Source organism: Lissotriton helveticus (genome assembly GCF_964261635.1).
Source record: "Lissotriton helveticus chromosome 1_1 unlocalized genomic scaffold, aLisHel1.1 SUPER_1_unloc_51, whole genome shotgun sequence".
Taxonomy (NCBI): domain Eukaryota; kingdom Metazoa; phylum Chordata; class Amphibia; order Caudata; family Salamandridae; genus Lissotriton; species Lissotriton helveticus.
In genome coordinates, this window is record NW_027611694.1 from 1,267,210 (window position 1) to 1,291,610 (window position 24,401).

The following is a 24,401-nucleotide window of genomic DNA, read 5'->3' on the forward strand; positions in this document are numbered from 1 at the left end:
CAGCAGGTTCCTGAGAATCAGTGGGCTGCAATTTTGTGGTACTCCTTTTCTGAGAAAGGGAGGGACAGGCTCCTCACAGTTAGACCTGAGGATGCCAAAAACTACTCTGTTTTGAAGAGTGCTCTCATTGAAGGGTATGGCCTAACCACTGAGCAATACAGGTTGTTGTTCAGAGACACCCAGAAAGCACAGACTCAAGACTGGACTGATTTTGTGGAGTGTGCCACTAAGGCTTTGGAGGGTTGGTTACAGGGAAGTAAAGTTTCAGACTATACAGGATTGTACAATCTTATGATGAGAGAACAGATCCTTAATAACTGTACAAACCAGCTGTTGCATCAATACCTTATTGACCCTGATCTGACCTCTCCCCAAGAATTGGGAAAGAAGGCAGACAAATGGGTCAGAACAAGGATTAAGCAGAAACCCCAGAACCAAGGTGGTGACCAGAAGAAAACAGACCAGAAGGGTGGTAATCAGAATCAGAAAGATAAAGAAAAAGACCAGAAGTCTTCAGGCCCCCAAACTAATAGTAAGGAGGGTGGTTCCCAAACTGGTAACAAGAAGAAGAAGAACAAAGGTCCAAAGACACCCTGGTGCAATACCTGCAAATCAGTTTCACACTGGGGCAGTGAGTGCACCAAGGCAAATCCAGTTCCCACCACTACAGCTCCTAAAGCAACTGCAACCCCAAGTACAGTAAGCAGTGGTGGAACACAGTCCAAGGGTGTAGCTGGGTTGACCCTGGGTATTGAAGTAGGATCTGGCCTAGTCAGAGTCCCTACACAGGCAGTTCTCCTGTATGATGTGGACATTGAGTTGCCCACTGCAGTAAGCCCCACTAACCTGGGCAAATACAGGCAGACTCCCTTAATAAATGAGAAACTGGCTCAAGCTTACAGGGACACATGTGCTAGTGTCACCATGGTGACCCCTGGCTTTGTGGACCCTGGGCAGATTGTACTAGGAGAGAGCTACCTAGTAACCAATGCAAGCAACTCCACTACCTCCCATAGTGTGGCAGTTGTGAACTTCTCCTGGGGAGGGGTTGATGGCCTAAAGAAGGTTGTGGTGAGTGCAGACCTACCAGTAGACTGTCTGTTAGGCAATGACCTTGAAAGCTCAGCATGGTCAGAAGTGGAGTACAGGACTCATGCAGAAATGCTAGGGATTTCAGAGCATGTCCTTGCCATGACAAGGGCTCAGGCTAAGAAGTGCCTTCCTGAACCAGTGGTGGATCTTGAGACAATAGACCAGCCACAGCCCAAGAGAAGGAGCAAGAGAGGAAAGGCCTCGCCTTCCACCTTGCCCCAGGTTGAGGATCAGGTTTCAGAGGAAACTGATTCTGCAGTCCAAGAGGAGACTGTCTCTGAAGAGCTTGAACCTGACCAGGTTGAGTTTCTGGGGACAGGGGGACCCTCAAGGGCAGACCTGAGGCAGGCTCAATTAGATTGCCCTTCCCTTGAACCCCTCAGACAGCAGGCTGCTGCTGAGGCTGCTGGGGATGCCCAAGGTACCCATACTGTGTATTGGGATGAGGGACTCCTTTACTCAGAGGCTAGAGCCCCCAAGCCTGGCATGACCAGGAGGTTGGTGATACCTCTGCAGTTTAGGGGATTCCTCCTTACCTTGGCCCATGATATTCCCCTTGCAGGACACTTAGGCCAGAACAAGACGTGGGACAGGCTTGTTCCACACTTTCACTGGCCTCACATGTCAGAGGATGTCAAGGAGTTTTGTCGCTCCTGTGTCACTTGCCAAGCCAGTGGTAAGTCAGGTGGCACAACAAAGGCCCCCCTAATACCACTACCTGTGGTGGGGGTCCCCTTTGAGAGAGTTGGAATTGATATTGTGGGTCCAATGGACCCCCAAACAGCATCTGGGAACAGATTCATACTGGTGGTAGTGGATCATGCCACCAGGTACCCAGAGGCTATTCCCCTAAGGACCACCACAGCACCTGTGGTGGCAAAAGCCCTCATTGCAGTTTTCTCAAGAGTGGGCTTTCCTAAGGAGGTACTATCAGATAGAGGGACAAATTTTATGTCCAGCTATCTAAAAGCAATGTGGAAGGAATGTGGAGTAAACTATAAGTTTACCACCCCATATCATCCACAATGCAATGGGCTTGTGGAGAGATTTAACAAGACCCTTAAAGGCATGATAAAAGGATTACCAGAGAAGCTCAGGCGGAAATGGGACATTATTTTACCCTGCCTGCTCTTTGCTTACAGAGAGGTCCCACAGAAGGGGGTTGGCTACAGCCCTTTTGAACTTTTGTTTGGCCACCCTGTGAGAGGTCCATTGTGTTTGGTGAAGGAAGGATGGGAGTTACCTCTCAAAAAGCCCAAACTAGACATAGTGGACTATGTACTTGGTCTCCGCTCCAGGATGGCTGAGTACATGGAAAGAGCATCCAAAAACCTGGAGGCCAGCCAAGAACTGCAGAAAGCTTGGCATGACCAAAAGGCTGTGCTGGTAGAGTTCCAACCAGGACAGAAGGTATGGGTACTGGAGCCAGTGGCTCCAGCAGCACTCCAAGACAAGTGGAGTGGACCCTATCCTATTATTGAGAAGAAAGGGGAAGTCACCTACTTGGTAGACTTTGGAACACCCAGGAGCCCTCACAGGGTAATCCATGTGAATCGCTTGAAAGCATTTGTAGACAGGGAGGACATGAGCTTGCTCATGGCCACAGATGGGGAACAGGAGGAAGAGAGTGACCCTCTCCCAGACCTGCTTTCTCAGAACCCTGATGATGGTTCAGTTGATGGAGTAGCCTTGGCAGGCAGCCTCACTGACCAGCAACAGAGGGACTGCAGACAAGTTTTGCAGGCTCACAGGCAAATGTTTTCACTCACACCCAGCCAAACTGACTGGTGTACCCATGTTGTGGACACTGGTGACAGTCTGCCTGTCAAGAATAAGATCTACAGGCAACCTGATCATGTCAGGGATTGCATCAAGGCTGAGGTGCAAAAGATGTTGGAGCTTGGAGTGATTGAGCCATCAGAGAGCCCATGGGCCAGCCCAGTAGTCCTGATGCCAAAACCTCATACCCAAGATGGTAAGAGAGAAATGAGGTTTTGCGTGGATTACAGGGGTCTCAATGCTGTCACTAGGACAGATGCTCACCCCATTCCAAGAGCAGATGAGCTCATTGACAGATTGGCTTCTGCCAAGTTTCTGAGCACATTTGATCTGACAGCTGGCTACTGGCAAATCAGACTAGCTGAGGAGTCAAAAGCCAAAACAGCATTCTCTACCCCTAGTGGACATTATCAGTTTGTGGTAATGCCCTTTGGGTTGAAGAATGCACCTGCCACTTTCCAAAGGTTGGTGAACCAAGTCCTTACTGGGTTGGATGACTTTTGTGCAGCTTATCTGGATGATATTGCTGTCTTTAGCTCCACCTGGGAGGATCACCTGATCCACCTGAAGAAAGTTTTGGAGGCCCTGCAAAAGGCAGGCCTAACTATCAAGGCCACAAAGTGCCAGATAGGGCAGAGTAAGGTTGTATACCTGGGCCACCTAGTAGGTGGAGGCCAGGTTCAGCCACTGGAAAGCAAAATCCAGGCCATACAGGACTGGGCTCCTCCAGTTACCCAGACACCAGTCAGAGCCTTCTTGGGCCTGACTGGGTATTACAGAAAGTTTGTGAAAAACTATGGGTCTATAGTGACACCATTAAATGACTTGACATCCAAGAAGATGCCAAAAAAGGTTCAGTGGACAGTTAGCTGTCAGAAGGCATTTGAAGACCTGAAGAAGGCCATGTGCTCTGCACCTATCCTAAAGAGTCCTGACTACTCCAAACAGTTCATTGTTCAGACAGATGCTTCTGAGTTGGGGGTGGGAGCTGTACTCTCACAACTTAATCAAGATGGTCAAGACCAGCCAATTGCTTTCATTAGCAGGAGGCTAACCCCAAGAGAAAAACGTTGGTCAGCCATTGAGAGGGAGGCCTTTGCTGTGGTTTGGGCATTAAAGAAGTTGAGGTCCTACTTGTTTGGAACTCACTTCCTGGTGCAAACAGACCATAAGCCCCTCTTATGGCTTAATCAGATGAAGGGTGAAAATCCCAAACTGCTCAGGTGGTCCATTTCCCTACAGGGGATGGACTTTACAGTGGAGCACCGCCCAGGGACTGACCATGGTAATGCAGATGGTCTCTCCAGGTACTTCCACTTAGAACATGAAGACTTATCTGGTCAAGGTTAGTTTAATGTCCCTGCGTTTGGGGGGGGGGTTGTGTAGGAGAGTAGGGTCTGCTATCCTATGGTCACCCAAAATTTTTGCTTTTTGCTTCACTGGTTTTCGACTACTGAGGCTGTGGGCCTGCTGATCAGACCCCCAGCCTGCTGTTCTCTCACTAAATTAATGACACATGTGCTATAGGCACATACCAATTGGAAATGGACTCCTTGTCAGCCCCTGTAGAATGCACTATAGGTGCACAGGGCACAGGAGCCACTAAGGCCTACCAGGGGCTGCAGCATATCTTTTGCCACCCCTGGCTGGTTCTTAAATTGACACAACTGGCTGATCACTCAGCTGGGGTAAGGTGGTGTACACACCCCTTGCTTAGATATAGTATACCTATGTCTAAACCTATATCTGGACACATGTAAACCTGTGAGCCACTCCTATAGTCAGGCCTCACCAATCCTGGAGGCTGGGTGCATGGTTTTATGTGAGATGGAGCTCTAGCATGAGCTGAGCCTGTCTGCAGCCGTCGGGAACAAATCCCTAAGCTGTTTCAGGATTATGCCATACCATATACTATTAAGTGCCTTATAATCCTCGCGGTTATTTAGCAACTTTGGTTTGGCTTTATCAAAACATGTCGTGTAAGGTGTCATACGCTTTGGAATACCATCCCTTCGCCAGTTCTGGCGACGGGGATGGCATTCCACCCCTCTAGAGGGGTAAGACATGTTACTTCACTTTAATGTGGTTGATTTCTCCAAAGGCCTTAAGATCCACAAAATGGATGCCTCTGCCACAGACAAATGTCTGGACCCCTGGAGCTGACCGAAACCCAGTCAAGGGGGTCCTGGACAAAGGGTTTCCTGTCACAGGAGGGTGTCACCGCCCTCCAGACAGGAGATAGTGTATTGTAGCAGGGAGGTTTGAAAGAAACCAGACACTGCCTGGGGCGCACAAGGCTGCCCCTTGCATAATCCGGCCAAACCGGTTCTGGGGCACTCCAGCCCTCGTGCCAGGGCGGCCTGGATCAAAGGAAGGGGGTGTATCCACCCACTTCCTGGGTCCCACCCATAGGAGGGGACCTAGCAGGTAATCACGCCCACCAGATTCGAATAAGAGTGGGAGCAGTGCCAATGCACATCAGATTTCCTGGAAGAAACATTTGAAACGATATTCTGGATCCTTCGCCCTCCATCTCAACGTGGAAGCCCGAAGAATCTCCCTTGTGGTCAAGGAGTGACCACCCTGCAGCAGCAGGCACCATCCAGCCCTCGACGTCTACTTAGTTGCAGTTCCCGCCGGAACTCGAGCAACTGAGATCGACGAGATCAAGCCTGCCCAGCTTCTAACAGCCCGATCCACAGTCCCTGCAAAGCTGAGACCCGTGGAGGCGACCGGAAGCGTGGGGCACGCCATCTTGAAGTGACCACGAGACGCTGACCGTGCAGCCCACGAGTGACCCTCGAAGCTGTACTCCGGGGTTTGAAAAGCCCCCACCCTGAGCTACTCCTGAGCCGAAGTTCAGCCCTCCACACTCGACGAGTGCTGCGTGGGGCCCTTTGGCACGATTTGGCTCAACGCGTTGGCCCGGTCACTTGCCAGCTGGCTTGTGGTCCCTGTGCCGACGAACTACCTAAGAAGACTTGTGATTCTGGTTGCTCCAGATCCACACCAGCTCCCCTGAAAAGGAGCCCCGACTCTGACCTTCCTGGTCCGAGTGAGAAGCAATCTTCCGATCCTGCGTGGATTGCTCTTACCAAAGCTTGTTTGCTCCAAACTTGAAGCCGACTGCACCGACGGTAAGAGCCTGCGTGGGACAGATCGTGACCTGCTCCTGGACGTCGCAGATGCCCCAGAGCCCACGTGACAGCGGAGAGAAGCTCCTCGACGACCAGCTGATTGCGCCCGACATTGCCTGGTTCCGTCCTGGTTCCACCCTGGTCACTGCTGAGTGACCCAGACTCTGTCCCCTCTGCTTTCAGGTACTCTACAACTTGAGTCCACCCTTGGACTCCACCGGACACTTCGTCTTCACCCTGCCTGCAGCCCTTTCAGCTTCAAGCACCAAGAGCCTGCGTGTCAAAACCCGACGCCACTTCGACCCTGTGCACCCACTTCCTGTGGGTGAGGTAACTTTGCTCCGCCGGTGTTCCCACACTGGTGCACACCTCTAGGGTCTGTGTGTTAAGTTTTGTTCCTCTAGGTTCAGCGGAAGTGTCCTTAAACTTTAACTCTTTGACTTTTACGCACCATTGGTTAACATTGGTGCATGCGTGCGCTTTCCGCACATCTCCCGAATCCCGAGGGCCATTCCCGACTTCAGCATTGCTTGTCCTGACTGCTCCCAGCGATTCCCTAGGCCCTAGGCCTAACCACTGCTCGAGTGGCCTTTCTTATACCACTTGTTTAGTATATGGTTTGAGTGGCCACCCGCCCTCATCCATAATTGTGCAACTTGTATGTTTAAACAGTGCTTTTGATTTAACGCTTGTGCCCCTTTATTCATAAAGAATACTGGGGATTGTTTTTAGTAATAAACACATATATTTTTATAATATATACTTGTGTGGTGTCCTTTCATTTGGTATTACAGGATTGTATGTGGTAAAACAGCTCGCTTAACACGACCTCTTAAGTTAAGCCTTTAGGCTGCTTAGTCCATGCTACCCCTAGGATAGCTTGTCTAATAAGGTTGACTTACAACCAGACACCATAAGGGATTGTTTGGTCAGGTAGTAGGTGGTTCCAGAATTGGAAACATCCCCTACCAGGCCAACTTCTCACAACCGGGCCAACGTGTTGAGCCAAATGGAGCAGAAGGGCCCCACGCAGCACTCGTCGAGTGTGGAGGGCTGAACTTCGGTGCAAGAGTGGCTCAGGGTTGGGGCTTCTCAAACCCCGGTGTACAGCTTCGAGGGTCACTCGTGGGCTGCACGGTCAGCGTCTTGTGGTCAATTCAAGATGGCATGCCCCACGCTTCTGGTCGCCTCCACGGGTCTCAGCTCTGCAGGGACTGTGGATCGGGCTGTTGGAAGGCAGGCAAGCTTGATCTCGTCGATCTCTGTCGCTTGAGTTCCGGCAGGAACTGCGACAAAGCAGACGTCGATGGCTGGATGGTGCCTGTTTGCACAGGGTGGTCACTCCTTGACCACAAGGGAGATTCTTCAGTCTTCTACGTTGAGTAGGATGTCGAAGGGTCCAGAGTTTCGTTTCTTATGTTTCATCAGGAAATCTGAAGTGCATTGGCACTGCTCCCAGTCTTATACTAATTTTGGGGGCTGGATTACCTGCTAGGTCCCCTCCTATGGGTGGGACCCAGGAAGTGGGTGGATACACCCCCTTCCTTTGATCCAGGCCGCCCTGGCATGAGGGCTGGAGTGCCCCAGAACCGGTTTGGCCTGATTATACAAGGGGCAGCCTTGTGCGCCCCAGGCAGTGTCTGGTTTCTTTCAGACCTCCCTGCTACAATCCACTATCTCCTGTCTGGAGGGTGGTAACACCCCCCTGCGACAGGAAACCCTTTGTCCAGGCCCCATTTGGCTGAGTTTCGGTCAGCTTCAGGGGGTCAGACTCTTGTCTGTGGCAGAGGCATCCATTTTGTGGATCTAAGGTCCTTTTAGAAATTAACCGCATTTAAGTAAAGTAACATGTCTTACCCCTCTAGAGGGGTGGAATGCTATCCCCATCACCAGAACTGGCGAGGGGATAGTATTCCAAATCGTATTACACCTTACACGACATGTTTTGATAAAGCCAAACCAGAGTTGCTATATAACCGCAAGGATTATAATGCACTTAAGAGTATATGGTATGGCATTATCCTGAAACAGCTTAGGGAGTTGTTCCCGACAGCTGCAGACAGGCTCAGCTCATGCTAGAGCTCCATCTCACATTAAACCACGCACTCTGCCTCCAGGATTGATGAGGCCTTCCATAGGAGTGGCTCACAGGTTTATATGTGTCCAGATATAGGTTTAGATATAGGTATACTATATCTAAGTAAGGGGTGATTACACCACCTTACCCCAGCTGAGTGATCAGCCAGTTGTGTCAATTTAAGAACCAGCCAGGGGTGGCAAAATATATGCTGCAGCCCCTGGTAGGCCTTGGTGGCCCCTATGCCCTGGGCACCTATAGTGCATTATACAGGGGCTGACAAGGAGTCCATTTCCAATTGTGGTATGTACCTAGGGTACATGGAATCCATTTTACAGAGAGAGCAGATGGCCTGGGGCCCTGATTAGCAGGGAACCAGGTCAACTAAGTCAAAAAACCAGCTAAACACAGGCAAAAAATCTGGGGTAACCATAGTCAGGTAGCCACCTTCCTACAAGGACTTTGTAATTGTTTGCATCCTCATGTCTAACAGTGAGGAGCTTATCTCTCCCTTTCTCTGAAAAGGAGTACCATAAGATTGCTGCCCACTGTTCCTCAGGAACCTGCTGTACCATGCAGGCTCTCTCAAGAGCAGTTATCCACTTGTGGATGTCATCCCCTTCCTTGTAGGGGGGCACAATCTTTGTCAGGTTGCTACTATCATAGGACCTGGGTTTCTCTTTAGGAATATTGCTGCCACCAGTGGCATCTAAGCCACACAATTTTTGCTCTCTTGCCAAGGCAAGTCTAGCTTGAGCCAAGGCTACCTCCTCCCTCTCTATTTGGAGTTTGACAGCCCTCATTCTGGACCTATGCTCTATCTTCTGAGAGGCAGTCATACCTCTCTGAGATTCTCTTGAGGCACTAGAAATATGAGAGTCCCCTGAGGGAGATCTCACTCTTCTGTTGCCTGGGAGAATGATATGGTGGGATCTGGGGAGGTGCTGGCCCTCTCCATTTCCCAGTAGGTCTAAGTTGGCCTGGTTAAGCCTGGCAACTAGGACCTGGCTACCCCTCTGATCCTGATCTTCTGGGTCCTCTACATCTGAGTCCTCCTCCTCCTCTTCTTCCTCCTCTTCTCCTTCCTCTGGAGGGGTATCAGTTACAGGGGGGTTCACTCCATCTCCTGACTCTAAGGGAACTTCATTCGCCTTCTCTAAGTCATCCTGTTCTAGAATGGCTATCAGGATAGGACATGTGGGACTTCTGCCCCTTTTTAACCCTCTTGATATGCACAAGGCAATCAAGTCCTTTCGGGTTAATTTGTCATAGCTGGAAGTTGCCTTGGTAAGGTCAACTGTCACAGGAGCAGACCCTGAGGCTTTTCCTGTGTCAGACATGACTACTAGTGAGGTGTAAGTGGTGCACTTACCTACACTAAGTGTTTTCCTACTGTACCTTGCTAGTGAGTTGTAGTCAGGGTGTGCTAATCCCTTTAATCTACAACTACTAAGTTCAGTAGAACTTAAATATGCTAAGCTTTTGATTTATATGTACCTTGAGGTACTTGATGTGATCTTTCAATTTGATAAAAGATTGCAATGGTAAAACAACAGCAAGCTCAAATCCCACCGCTGCCACCAATGTGAGAAGTTGGCCTGATAGGTGATGTTTCCAATTCTGGAACCACCGGTTATCAGACCAAACAATCCCTTATGGTGTCTGGTTGTAAGTCAACCTTGTTAGACAAGCTATCCTAGGGGTAGCATGGACTAAGCAGCCTAAAGGCTTAACTTAAGAGGTCGTGTTAAGCGAGCTGTTTTACCACATACAATCCTGTAATATCAAATGAAAGGACACCACACAAGTATATATTATAAAAATATATGTATTTATTACTAAAAACAATCCCCAGTATTCTTTATGAATAAAGGGGCACAAGCGTTAAATCAAAAGCACAGTTTAAACATACAAAGTTGCACAATTATGGATGAGGGCGGGGGGGCACTCTAACCATATACTAAACAAGTGGTATAAGAGATACCAATCGAACAGTGGTTAGGCCTAGGGCCTAGGGAATCGCTGGGAGCAGTCGAGACAAGCAATGCTGAAGTCGGGAGAGGCCCACGGGATTCGGGAGCAGTGCGGAAAGCGCACGCGTGCACCAATGTTAACCAATGGTGCGTAAAAGTTGTAAAGTTAAAGTTTAAGGACACTTCCGCTGAACCTAGAGGAACAAAACTTAAGACACAGACCCTAGAGATGTGTACCAGTGTGGGAACACCGGCGGAGCAAAGTTACCTCACCCACAGGAAGCGGGTGCACAGGGTCGAAGTTGAGTCGGGTTTCGTCACGCAGGCTCTTGGTGCTTGGAGCTGAAAGGGCTGCAGGCGGGGTGAAAGAGAAGTGTCCGGTGGAGTCCAAGGGTGGACTCGAGTCGAAAAGTACCTGAAAGCAGAGGGGACAGAGTCTGGGTCACTCAGCAGTGACCAGGGTGGAACCAGGACGGAACCAGGCAATGTCGGGCGCAATCAGGTGGTCGTCGAGGAGCTTCTCTCCGCTGTCACGTGGGCTCTGGGGCATCTGCGACGTCCAGGAGCGGGTCACGATCTGTCCCACAAGGGCTCTCACCGTCGGCGCAGTCGGCTTCAAGTTTGGAGCAAACAACACTTGGCAAGAGCAATCCATGCGGAACCGGGAGATTGCTTCTCACTTGAACCAGGAGGGTCAGAGTGGGGGCTCCTTTTCAGGGGAGCTGGTGCAGATCTGGAGCAACCAGATTTGCAGGTCGAATTTCAAAGTTCGTCGGTACAGGGGCCACTAGCCGGCTGGCAAGTGACCGGGCCAACGCGTTGAGCCAAATGGAGCAGAAGGGCCCCACGCAGCACTCGTCGAGTGTGGAGGGCTGCACTTCAGTGCAAGAGTGGCTCAGGGTTGGGTCTTCTCAAACCCCGGTGTACAGCTTCGAGGGTCACTCACGGGCTGCACGGTCAGCGTCTCGTGGTCAATTAAAGATGGCGTGCCCCACGCTTCCGGTCGCCTCCACGGGTCTCTGCTCTGCAGGGACTGTGGATCGGGCTGTTGGAAGGCAGGCAAGCTTGATCTCGTCGATCTCTGTCGCTCGGGTTCCGGCGGGAACTGCGACAAAGCAGATGTCGATGGCTGGATGGTGCCTGTTTGCACAGGGTGGTCACTCCTTGACCACAAGGGAGATTCTTCAGTCTTCTACGTTGAGTAGGATGTCGAAGGGTCCAGAGTTTCGTTTCTTATGTTTCATCAGGAAATCTAAAGTGCATTGGCACTGCTCCCAGTCTTATACTAATTTGGGGGGCTGGATTACCTGCTAGGTCCCCTCCTATGGGTGGGACCCAGGAAGTGGGTGGATACACCCCCTTCCTTTGATCCAAGCCGCCCTGGCACGAGGGCTGGAGTGCCCCAGAACTGGTTTGACCGGATTATGCAAGGGGCAGCCTTGTGCGCCCCAAGCAGTGTCTGGTTTCTTTCAAACCTCCCTGCTACAATCCACTATCTCCTGTCTGGAGGGTGGTAACACCCCCCTGCGACAGGAAACCCTTTGTCCAGGCCCCATTTGGCTGAGTTTCGGTCAGCTGCAGGGGGTCAGACTCTTGTCTGTGGCAGAGGCATCCATTTTGTGGATCTAAGGTCCTTTTAGAAATTAACCGCATTTAAGTAAAGTAACATGTCTTACCCCTCTAGAGGGGTGGAATGCTATCCCCGTCGCCAGAACACCTTACACAACATGTTTTGATAAAGCCAAACCAGAGTTGCTATATAACCGCGAGGATTATAAGGCACTTAAGAGTATATGGTATGGCATTATCCTGAAACAGCTTAGGGAGTTGTTCCCGACAGCTGCAGACAGGCTCAGCTCATGCTAGAGCTCCATCTCACATTAAACCACGCACTCTGCCTCCAGGATTGATGAGGCCTTCCATAGGAGTGGCTCACAGGTTTATATGTGTCCAGATATAGGTTTAGATATAGGTATACTATATCTAAGTAAGGGGTGATTACACCACCTTACCCCAGCTGAGTGATCAGCCAGTTGTGTAAATTTAAGAACCAGCCAGGGGTGGCAAAAGATATGCTGCAGCCCCTGGTAGGCCTTGGTGGCTCCTATGCCCTGGGCACCTATAGTGCATTATACAGGGGCTGACAAGGAGTCCATTTTCAATTGTGGTATGTACCTAGGGTACATGGAATCCATTTTACAGAGAGAGCAGATGGCCTGGGGCCCTGATTAGCAGGGAACCAGGTCAACTAAGTCAAAAAACCAGCTAAACACAGGCAACAAATCTGGGGTAACCATAGTCAGGTAGCCACCTTCCTACAGTGTCTAGTGGGGAAGTACCACTTCTAGACATGGCTGTACGTGTGCTGTTATGTTATGTTATGTTGTTATGTTAAGTAGCTTTTATATAGCGTACGGCTACATCCAGCAATTTGGCCGCAACAGGGTCGTCCGCCGTGTCAAGGTGGAAGTTGAAATCACCGGCCACAACACAATGCTGTGTGGTCAGCGCCAGCTCAGAGACGGCTGTCTGCAGATCCTCCAAAAAGGAACCCACCGGGCCTGGTGGTCTATAAACCAACAACCCCTTCAAGGCCTGACCTGGGGACAGTCTGAGCGTGAAGGCGAGCGACTCGGCATTCCCAATGGAGTTCAGGGGAAGCACCGAGCAGGAGACGCTCTTTTTCACCACAACCGCCACTCCCCCTCCCCTGCCCTTAACTCTGTCCTGCCGGAAGATATTGTACGCAGGAGGAATGGCTGAGAAGACGTCCGGATTGGAAGCCTCTCCCAGCCAAGTTTCGGTCAGTAGCAAGCACAGGGGATTTTCCCTGACCAGAAGATCGTAAATGTGCAGGGCGTGGCGCCCTACCGACCTCGTGTTCAGCAGCAGGCAAAGATGCTTCACGCCAGCTGTTGCCGGGTGAGGAACCGTAGCACAAATCCAGGAAGGCGTCCAACCACAGCCCGGACAGCGTCGTTTGCCCCTAAACCGCCCCGGGAAAATGGAGCGGCAAGAGCTAGAATGGCCCCGCATGTCCCGCAATGACGCAGAGGAATAGCAAATCATCTCAGCCAGAGTATTGCCGGACCGGGGTCCCCCGCCGCCCCGACGCCTCCGGGACGCTGACGGGCGCAGACGGGCAGGACTCCAGCACGACTCAGGCTAAGCGAGGGCGTCCACCTGCGCGTCACGCTGCGCGTGAGGGAGCGACTTTAAGTAGGCGCTCCAATCAAGCCTGAGCGTGCGAGTCCGCTCCAAGATGGCGGCCGCCGCTGGCTGAAGTAGCCCAAACAAAGATGGCGCCCAAAATGACCCCCAGGACCCGGACCCACCAAAGTGGTGGTGCTTGGCAGGCAGAAAATGCCGTTTTTAAGGTGCAGGTAAGGGGAGAAGGGGGCGCTGGCAGCAAGCAGGCAGGCTAAAATCAGGGAAGAATGAAACAGAAAAACGAACCCAAATGCAAAACAGGATGTTTTAAAAAGTACTCGGCGCTAGTAGCAGCGCGAGCGCGGCGAAGTGGTAGATGGTCTAACCAGCACCATGCTAGAGCCTGCCTTAAGTAGGCGCTCCAATCAAGCCTGAGCGTGCGAGTCCGCTCCAAGATGGCGGCCGCCGCTGGCTGAAGTAGCCCAAACAAAGATGGCGCCCAAAATGACCCCCAGGACCCGGACCCACCAAAGTGGTGGTGCTTGGCAGGCAGAAAATGCCGTTTTTAAGGTGCAGGTAAGGGGAGAAGGGGGCGCTGGCAGCAAGCAGGCAGGCTAAAATCAGGGAAGAATGAAACAGAAAAACGAACCCAAATGCAAAACAGGAAGTTTTAAAAAGTACTCGGCGCTAGTAGCAGCGCGAGCGCGGCGAAGTGGTAGATGGTCTAACCAGCACCACGCTAGAGCCCGCCTTAAGTAGGCGCTCCAATCAAGCCTGAGCGTGCGAGTCCGCTCCAAGATGGCGGCCGCCGCTGGCTGAAGTAGCCCAAACAAATATGGCGCCCAAAATGACCCCCAGGACCCGGACCCACCAAAGTGGTGGTGCTTGGCAGGCAGAAAATGCCGTTTTTAAGGTGCAGGTAAGGGGAGAAGGGGGCGCTGGCAGCAAGCAGGCAGGCTAAAATCAGGGAAGAATGAAACAGAAAAACGAACCCAAATGCAAAACAGGAAGTTTTAAAAAGTACTCGGCGCTAGTAGCAGCGCGAGCGCGGCGAAGTGGTAGATGGTCTAACCAGCACCACGCTAGAGCCCGCCTTCAGTAGGCGCTCCAATCAAGCCTGAGCGTGCGAGTCCGCTCCAAGATGGCGGCCGCCGCTGGCTGAAGTAGCCCAAACAAAGATGGCGCCCAAAATGACCCCCAGGACCCGGACCCACCAAAGTGGTGGTGCTTGGCAGGCAGAAAATGCCGTTTTTAAGGTGCAGGTAAGGGGAGAAGGGGGCGCTGGCAGCAAGCAGGCAGGCTAAAATCAGGGAAGAATGAAACAGAAAAACGAACCCAAATGCAAAACAGGAAGTTTTAAAAAGTACTCGGCGCTAGTAGCAGCGCTAGTAGCAGCGCCAGCGCGGCGAAGTGGTAGATGGCTGTGAGGGTGCTGGTGTGTGATTGGCTGGAGTTGGCTGGGATACCAGGATCCAGGATGTCTGGATGGGTCTGCCCAGTGGTGAGTGCTCAGATCAGCATGCTGATGTGAGGGGAGGGCTGCACCTGGTTCCTGATGGGGCTGGGCTTTCCCCACACAATGCTGGCCCCGCCCCCTGTGGTGCGTCTAACGACCCTAGCCCTGCCAGTGAATAGAGTGAGGTGATGAGCACATCAAGGGTGCTCCAAAACCAGCTGTGACTGTTTTCTCCCCCACCCTGCACCTACAGACAAAGGAATGTGGTGCATAAAAATGGGGCTGTGTCGCCACACAAACTGTTCTCTGCCAGGTTCCTGCCTGAGGGGGCTGCTGCTGTTGCTGGGGCCAGGAAGACCGCCACTTGGATTATCTCCCTGCCTGGAGACCCAGTGAGCTGGCTCTGGGCCCAGCCTTGCCCCCTGCCTGCTTTAAGGAACTTTGCTGTGCCCCTAGCGCTTGGGAGCGCTGTGCCTGCACCCCTAGCGCTGAGAGCGCTGCGAATCGTCTTTGAGCGCTGGGAGCGCTTTACTTTCCCTTTTCGTGGCTGCCCACGCCACTTTTTGCCGATTTGACAGTCCCCTGGCAGGTGCCCACCCTGCCAAGGACCTTGTGCTTTACCCTGTCACGAGCGCTTTGGGAGGGCTTTATTGAGCTTAAGGCCGGTGCCCACCCGGCATTGCCCTGTGAAGTTTTCCCCGTCGCCGCCCGGCCGTACAGGAAGTCAGGCAGGCCGTGACCTCATTCCCCAGGCCGCGCTCTGATTGGCTGCCAGCCCGGGACAGGAAGGAGGGAGCCGGAAGCTACCGGGAGCCGACCCTGGGATCCGGTGCACTCACCCAGGAGAGAGAGAAGCCTTCTGTCCAGCAGCGGGGCAACCGTGGTGTGGGGAGAGCCCCGCAGCTGCCGAGGAATAGAAGGAGCCTGGAGACCCTGGGAGCGCCCACCAGAAACCGGGTAAGTGGGGCTCGGTGTTCCCGTCTAGGGAGGAGGGCGTCGGGGCACATTGCCGGCGCCCGCCCTCCCCTCCAGTACCAGGGCTTTGTTGTCAAAGAGCCTGAGAGGCCCCGGGGGGGCCTCCCTGCAGATTTGAGCCCCGGGCGGGCTCCTACGTTACTGGGGCATTTCTTCAGGGCCGCGAGAGGCTCTGGGTGGCATCATTTCCTTTCGAGTCCCCCGAAGAGGGACTCCAACGCCCAGAGCCATTTGTTCTCTTGAGTCCCGGAGGGACTCCAACGGCCGTATTTTGTGTATGAGCCTGAAAGGCTCAAGGGGGCATTTTGATTTACTGAGAGCCCACGAGGGGCTCAGGCGCCACAACTATCTTTGAGAGCCCAGAGATTCTCAGGGGCCATTTGTTTATTCAGAGCCCAGCGAGGCTCCAAAAAGGGGACAGTCATTTCTACAGAGCCTGTGACACTCAGTAACACCAGCAAGTAGCAAACACAGTAAAACATTTTGGCCTGTATCTTTCCGCCGTCTTTGTAAGCCTGTGACACTGTGAGTTTCAGGAATTCCACAAGCAGCACTATAGGTGGACTCACTACTAGTACATACATAGTCAGATAGTACTAAAAAATGCCTTTTTACTTTTTTCTCTTGTTTTGCAAAAGAAATTACTGGTACGTGAACTTGTGGTAGCCGCCATAATGGCAGCTCACTCAGCTTTAACCCAAGAAATACAGACACAGGCCATGATGATGCAGACTCGCAGTACTTTAAGCAGTACATGCAGGTGGGAATAGGAATGTCTTACTTTTCTATAGGGGTGGCACTGCCACTGGCCATACTTCATCCACTCAGCGTCTGCGCTACTACATCATACACCTCTGCTATCGACGAGGAGGATAAAGAAGATAACATCCAGGCTTACAAAGTACGTCTATGATTCTTCTTAATGTCTCAAATGTACCAAAATTTCTTTTTGTTAACAACCAACTTACACCCTTTTCATTATATTTTGGAAACCGCTGTATTCTTTCTTATGTTGAATTGCATTCAACAAAACCATTTTTTACAGTCATAAATAAATATTAAGACTCGCTCGTCCTTCGTTTCACTCTTCTTTAGCTTTTCGTTCTTCACATCCCTAAACTACATCTGATCTGATATGACTTGGCTTTAAAATAAAAATTGGCCAGCTGAGTTCAAGTGAAATAGAGGGGACCATTGGTTACCAGAGAAGTACAGCCACTAATGCTATTACAAGTCAAGGTTGACTGTCTTCTCCGTGATAGCCCAAAAAGTAGTTATAAATTAGTAAATGTTCTTGACAGTACAGTGTACTTATACTAGTGTACTGTGTACTACTGTACAGTACATCATACACTCCTTTACGAGCCTACTCAAAAAAAATATAATAAGTAAGTAGTATAATAACTTACCACCATCCGCCGCCGCTGAGCCTTCCCCCCAGCTCCTCCTGTTGGCACCGCCGCATCCAGAGTGGACCCCTCCGCACTGCTGGCCCCAGCACGGATGGTCATCTGTGCCGCATCAGATGTTGTGACGTCTAGGAAAAACATGTCATATTTTCAGATGCCATACACAACCCCCTATTTTGTCTCGTAATGGAAGGAAATGTTACATAACACATTTTGTATTACTGGGATTGAAAAAATGTTACGGTTTTGGGGAGGGTGTTAACCTTTTAGATGCTTATTCCATTAAATGCTACACTTCTTCTTTTGACAACTGATTAATGCTTGCTTAACGTGCACCATTTTTCTCATTACAGAAAGAAGATTCCATTGCCCTTCAGCCAGACGATTCACCAACTACTACTGAGTCACCACCAGCAGTACTTAAGTACTTTAAAGAAGGTGGGGGCTCACACACAGTTATTCTACTAATTTCCTGTGTCTGTTAGTGTTAACTATTTTTAAGTTTGAGTCATACTAATTTCATTCATGGGAATGTTGTTTAAAGTAAACTTTAACGTCATCTTCATCCATAAGAATACTACGCTATTAAAAATAAAGAAATAATGTTTTCATTTCTCAATTGAAAATAAAAATTAAAAACTAACAAACACTGTGTGGTTTTTGTTCACGAGTGAGTGAGCGGAATGGTTTGAACTACTGCACTTGGCAGTCATGTTTCAGTAACTCAGATAGGCCAGGACTCGGAGGTAGTCTCTCTTCTTCTGTTCTTCTGGGTCGTAAAATCATTGGTCAGACATTCTAGATAGTCGGTCAGGGGAATGGGGGTTCAACTTCTGTTCGGACTGAGGTATGTCGAAAGTCGAACTGCACCTATCATCAACAATGTCCTATTTATCTTGTTCATACTTCTTTGTGTGAAGAATAGTCCCTGAAACAGTAGCGGTATGGGATGTGCTCCTCTCAAATCAAAAAGGCAACTGCTACCTTTTACTTGGTGTAAACAATGACATTTTGTTGTTGGAAATTGTCAAAGCACTTACATTAAGAAGACTGGAATAGACAGCAAGGGCAACCCAGAGGACTGCACTCAGTGCCTAGAGCTATTGCTGTATCAGAGTTTTGTTTCACACCGTTTGCCGAATGGACAAGCTTAGCTACCTACACAGACCGACTCATAATTGTAAATAGTAGTAGCACAGAGAGTGATGGTAGAGGCAGGATAAGAATGTAGAAAGTAGTCCACATTAGAAGAAGATCAAAGACTATTTTGTAAAACATAGAATTATTAGGAACCAGTTTGTAATGAATAGGAGCTGTAAAAGTTAGGGAAGTATAAGTATTAATATAACAATAGAACAACTTACTGGGGCCAGCAGAAGAGCCTGCAAGGGACTGCTCCTGTTCACCTTCTGCCACCGGAGTCTCTGTCGCCGTCGCCTTGCCCCTGGGAGGTCCTGGTGATCATGAAATAATGAAACACAACATGGATGATTGTTTTTTGGGAAATATTTGATTTCTTTGTACTCAATCTAAAATTATGTCAGGGAAACAAATTGCATCTGATCTGGCCAAGTCCCCCATTCACACCTTCATTCATACTACCGTGCTTCCCATTAGACTCACAGACATTCCGCACCCCGCTCCAGATAGGGGCGGTGCCAGAGTTCTTGGAGCGAAAGGCAAAATTCAATTTGCCTGCAAAGAGAACCCCAGGAATTGCTATTAAAAGTTGTTTACTGCAACTACACGGAACCTCATAAGGCCTTCCCACACCTTATGGAAAGCTCCGTCCCCCCCCACCTCAAAGTGCATCTCTCTGGTGGTCTGCGAGGTGCTGCCTGTTTTCTCCCACTGAACAACCAAACAACACATGGCAGAGGCCTTGAGAGGCAGAACTGCCGCGGCCATCCTGTGAGTCTGATGTTAGCTCAGTGCCCCCAAGTCCCCCATTCACACCTTCATTCATACTACCGTGCTTCCCATTAGACCCACAGACATTCCGCACCCAGCTCCAGATAGGGGCGGTGCCAAAGTTCCTGGCGCTCAAGGCAAAATTCAATTCACCTGCAAAGAGAACCCCAGGAATTGCTATGAAAAGCTGTTTACTGCAACGACAAGGAACCTCATAAGCCCTTACCACACCTTATGGAAGGCTCCGCCCCCACCTCAAAGTGCATCTCTCTGGCGGTCTGCGAGGTGCTGCCTGTTTTCTCCCACTGAACGACCAAACAACACATGGCAGAGGCCACGAGAAGCAAAACTGCCGCGGCCATCCTGTGAGTCTGATGTTAGCTCGGTGCCCCCAAGTCCCCCATTCACCCCTCTTTCACACCATTCATAGCCCAGTCCACAGACTGCACACACACTGCAGGCATCCCCGACTACACCTCTATATATAGCTAAGAGGTGAATGATGTCATAAAGCCTGCGAGACCCAGGGGTGTGATGTAGTACATGATGTCACAAACCTGCCAGGGTCAGGGGTGTGGTGTAGGAGATGACATCACAACCGATTGATGGGAAATGCTGATAACACTCAAGGCTGCCTTTGGGGACCAGTGATACATTATGTTGGTAGATATAGGTCCATCTTTCGCATAACATCACGAAAGCAGAAGATTGAGCGAAGGAAGTCAGTTACAATAATCTTATTATTAAGGTTTCCTGTTTTCTCTTTATTGCATACATGTTAACAGAATCTGTAAAATCGATGGTGAGATGGGCCTAGTGTACTGCACAGGAATGCACAGCTTGTCATTCTGTTTCTTCCTATCTGCTCTGCCCATTTCACAGGTGTGATTCAGGTATTCAAATGGCAGGGTGGCATCTAAGGGTTAGTGTGAGAAGTTGGCCTGGTAGGGGATGTTTCCAATTCTGGAACCACCTACTACCTGACCAAACAATCCCTTATGGTGTCTGGTTGTAAGTCAACCTTATTAGACAAGCTATCCTAGGGGTAGCATGGACTAAGCAGCCTAAAGGCTTAACTTAAGAGGTCGTGTTAAGCGAGCTGTTTTACCACATACAATCCTGTAATACCAAATGAAAGGACACCACACAAGTATATATTATAAAAATATATGTGTTTATTACTAAAAACAATCCCCAGTATTCTTTATGAATAAAGGGGCACAAGCGTTAAATCAAAAGCACTGTTTAAACATACAAGTTGCACAATTATGGATGAGGGCGGGTGGCCACTCAAACCATATACTAAACAAGTGGTATAAGAAAGGCCACTCGAGCAGTGGTTAGGCCTAGGGCCTAGGGAATCGCTGGGAGCAGTCAGGACAAGCAATGCTGAAGTCGGGAATGGCCCTCGGGATTCGGGAGATGTGCGGAAAGCGCACGCATGCACCAATGTTAACCAATGGTGCGTAAAAGTCAAAGAGTTAAAGTTTAAGGACACTTCCGCTGAACCTAGAGGAACAAAACTTAACACACAGACCCTAGAGGTGTGCACCAGTGTGGGAACACCGGCGGAGCAAAGTTACCTCACCCACAGGAAGTGGGTGCACAGGGTCGAAGTGGCGTCGGGTTTTGACACGCAGGCTCTTGGTGCTTGGAGCTGAAAGGGCTGCAGGCGGGTTAAAGATGAAGTGTCCGGTGGAGTCCAAGGGTGGACTCAAGTTGTAGAGTACCTGAAAGCAGAGGGGACAGAGTCTGGGTCACTCAGCAGTGACCAGGGTGGAACCAGGATGGAACCAGGCAATGTCGGGCGCAATCAGGTGGTCGTCGAGGAGCTTCTCTCCGCTGTCACGTGGGCTCTGGGGCATCTGCGACGTCCAGGAGCAGGTCACGATCTGTCCCACGCAGGCTCTCACCGTCGGTGCAGTCGGCTTCAAGTTTGGAGCAAACAAGCCTTGGTAAGAGCAATCCACGCAGGATCAGAAGATTGCTTCTCACTCGGACCAGGAAGGTCAGAGTCGGGGCTCCTTTTCAAGGGAGCTGGTGTGGATCTGGAGCAACCAGATTCACGAGTCTTCTTAGGTAGTTCGTCGGCACAGGGACCACAAGCCAGCTGGCAAGTGACCGGGCCAACGCGTTGAGCCAAATCGTGCCAAAGGGCCCCACGCAGCACTCATCGAGTGTGGAGGGCTGAACTTCGGCTCAGGAGTAGCTCAGGGTGGGGGCTTCTCAAACCCCGGTGTACAGCTTCGAGGGTCACTCGTGGGCTGCACGGTCAGCGTCTCGTGGTCACTTCAAGATGGCGTGCCCCACGCTTCCGGTCGCCTCCACGGGTCTCAGCTTTGCAGGGACTGTGGATCGGGCTGTTAGAAGCTGGGCAGGCTTGATCTCGTCGATCTCAGTCGCTCGAGTTCCGGCGGGAACTGCAACTAAGTAGACGTCGAGGGCTGGATGGTGCCTGCTGCTGCAGGGTGGTCACTCCTTGACCACAAGGGAGATTCTTCGGGCTTCCACGTTGAGATGGAGGGCGAAGGGTCCAGAATATCGTTTCAAATGTTTCTTCCAGGAAATCTGATGTGCATTGGCACTGCTCCCACTCTTATTCGAATCTGGTGGGCGTGATTACCTGCTAGGTCCCCTCCTATGGATGGGACCCAGGAAGTGGGTGGATACACCCCCTTCCTTTGATCCAGGCCGCCCTGGCACGAGGGCTGGAGTGCCCCAGAACCGGTTTGGCCGGATTATGCAAGGGGCAGCCTTGTGCGCCCCAGGCAGTGTCTGGTTTCTTTCAAACCTCCCTGCTACAATACACTATCTCCTGTCTGGAGGGCGGTGACACCCTCCTGTGACAGGGAACCCTTTGTCCAGGACCCCCTTGACTGAGTTTCGGTCAGCTCCAGGGGTCCAGACATTTGTCTGTGGCAGAGGCATCCATTTTGTGGATCTTAAGGCCTTTGGAGAAATCAACCGCATTAAAGTGAAGTAACATGTCTTACCCCTCTAGAGGGGTGGAATGCCATCCCCGTCGCCAGAACTGGCGAGGGGATGGTATTCCAAAGCGTATGACACCTTACACGACATGTTTTGATAAAGCCAAACCAAAGTTGCTAAATAACCGCGAGGATTATAAGGCACTTAATAGTATATGGTATGGCATTATCCTGAAACAGCTTAGGGATTTGTTCCCGACGGCTGCAGACAGGCTCAGCTCATGCTAGAGCTCCATCTCACATAAAACCATGCACCCAGCCTCCAGGATTGGTGAGGCCTGACTATAGGAGTGGCTCACAGGTTTACATGTGTCCAGATATAGGTTTAGACATAGGTATACTATATCTAAGCAAGGGGTGTGTACACCACCTTACCCCAGCTGAGTGATCAGCCAGTTGTGTCAATTTAAGAACCAGCCAGGGGTGGCAAAAGATATGCTGCAGCCCCTGGTAGGCCTTAGTGGCTCCTATGCCCTGTGCACCTATAGTGCATTCTACAGGGGCTGACAAGGAGTCCATTTCCAATTGTGGTATGTACCTAGGGTACATGGAATCCATTTTACAGAGAGAGCAGATGGCCTGGGGCCCTGATTAGCAGGGAACCAGGTCAACTAAGTCAAAAAACCAGCTAAACACAGGCAAAAAATCTGGGGTAACCATAGTCAGGTAGCCACCTTCCTACATAACCCCCCCCCAAACGAAAGGAGATAAGGCTATCCTTGGCCAGGTAAGCCTATATTGCCTGAGTGGCCATATAAGGAAGTACCTGCACTAGCATGGGTACCCCCTGTCTCATGGTCCACTAAGCAATCCCTCACCCTTCGGGTATTAGAGGGTCTCCACCATAGGGAATCACTACCTTGGGTGTGTTTATGCAAAGTTAAAGGCTGGTTTGGATATGGAGTATTGAAGTTAGGCTCTACTAAGTTAGGGCTTGGCTTCCTCCAATTATCTTCCACCAGGTGTGCCTTTCTTTCTTTAACTGAGTTGCACTGTGCTCTCAGGGTCAGCCTCTGGCTACCTAAAGCTGGAGGCTGGGTCCCTCTGTTTGGCTTGCTGGAGGGACAGTTCAGGTTTGGGCCCCTTGGGTCCCAGGTTTGGCTGTGCCCAACAGAATCCATCTGTGGGAGGTCCCTAACTACTTTTAAGGGGGCTCCCTCAGGAGTTTTTAAAGTTTTCACCTTACTAGGGCTACTAGTTTTGGTGCACCTAATCTTTTGATGGGGGTGTTTTATTTGACAGGGGGCCCTCTGGGTCTCACTGTCCTTCTTGTCCTCTGCAGCCCAGGGCTGGCTAAGGCAAGGTAGAGAGGGGCAGGTTACCTGCTCCAGACTGGGTCCCACCTGAGAAGGGTCCACTGACATCAGAGGTTCTGTCAGGCTAGGCCCAACCACCTCTGGGGCAGCTCCTTCATCAGGGGTAAGATCAGTTCCCTGAGGAGGCTGATCCTGTCCTAAAGTCTGGTGAGGGGGAGATTTCTCTTCCTCCTCCATGCTCTCAGTTTGTGTGGAGTTATCCATCATTTCAGGCTTCACAACACACATATCAGTTTGAGTTTGGGCTGTGGCCATCACAGCCCCACCAACCTTTTCAGGAGGAGACTCAGTTTGGGTTTCTGCTGTTACCATAACAGCTTTGCTATTCTGTTCAGGAAGAGCTTTTGCTAAAGATGGGGCAGAGAGTTTCTCAGCCCTACCAACCTTTTCAGGAAGGACATCTTGAATTGGGGCTGTAGCCAGTACAGCCTCACTAACCTTTCCATGGGAATTCACCATTCTAGAATGGGTTTCCTGTTCAACCTCAGCCCAGGCTGAGATCTCCAAATCATTACCAAGTAGGCAGTCTACAGGCAAGTTTGGTGACACTGCCACTCTCTTTGGGCCAATGACACCTCCCCAGCTGAGACTTACTACTGCCATGGGATGATTTGTTTGGATTCCATCAATGTTTGTAACCTGGTATGTGGCACCAGGTAAAAGTTGCTTAGAGGGGACTATGCCATCAGCCACCATGGTGATGCTAGCCCCTGTGTCTCTAAAAGCCTCAACTTTCAAACCATTGATGATGGGTTCTTGTCTATACTTGCTCAAAGTATTTGGGCAAGCAGAGAAGTTGGCAAACCCCATGCCAGTTTCATAAACAAGATCATTGGGTGATGGGGACCTGGATAGGCCAGGGTCCACCTGAGCTCCAACAGTAAACCCACCCAGATTCCTGGGTGTGCTTCCACTTCCTGGGGGATTACTGCTGACAGTAACAGGAGGTGTGGAGGCTGGCTTGGGAGGTATATTTTCTTTATTGTTATTCTTGGGACAACAGCTGTCTGTTTTGTAATGCCCCACCTGTTTACAGGGATAACAATAAGGTTTTTTCTCAGTTGAAGAAGTGTCTTAGGACCCACCCCCATTCTTGGAGTTTTGGGGCCCTGGGGAAGTCTTTTCTTTATTTTTATCCC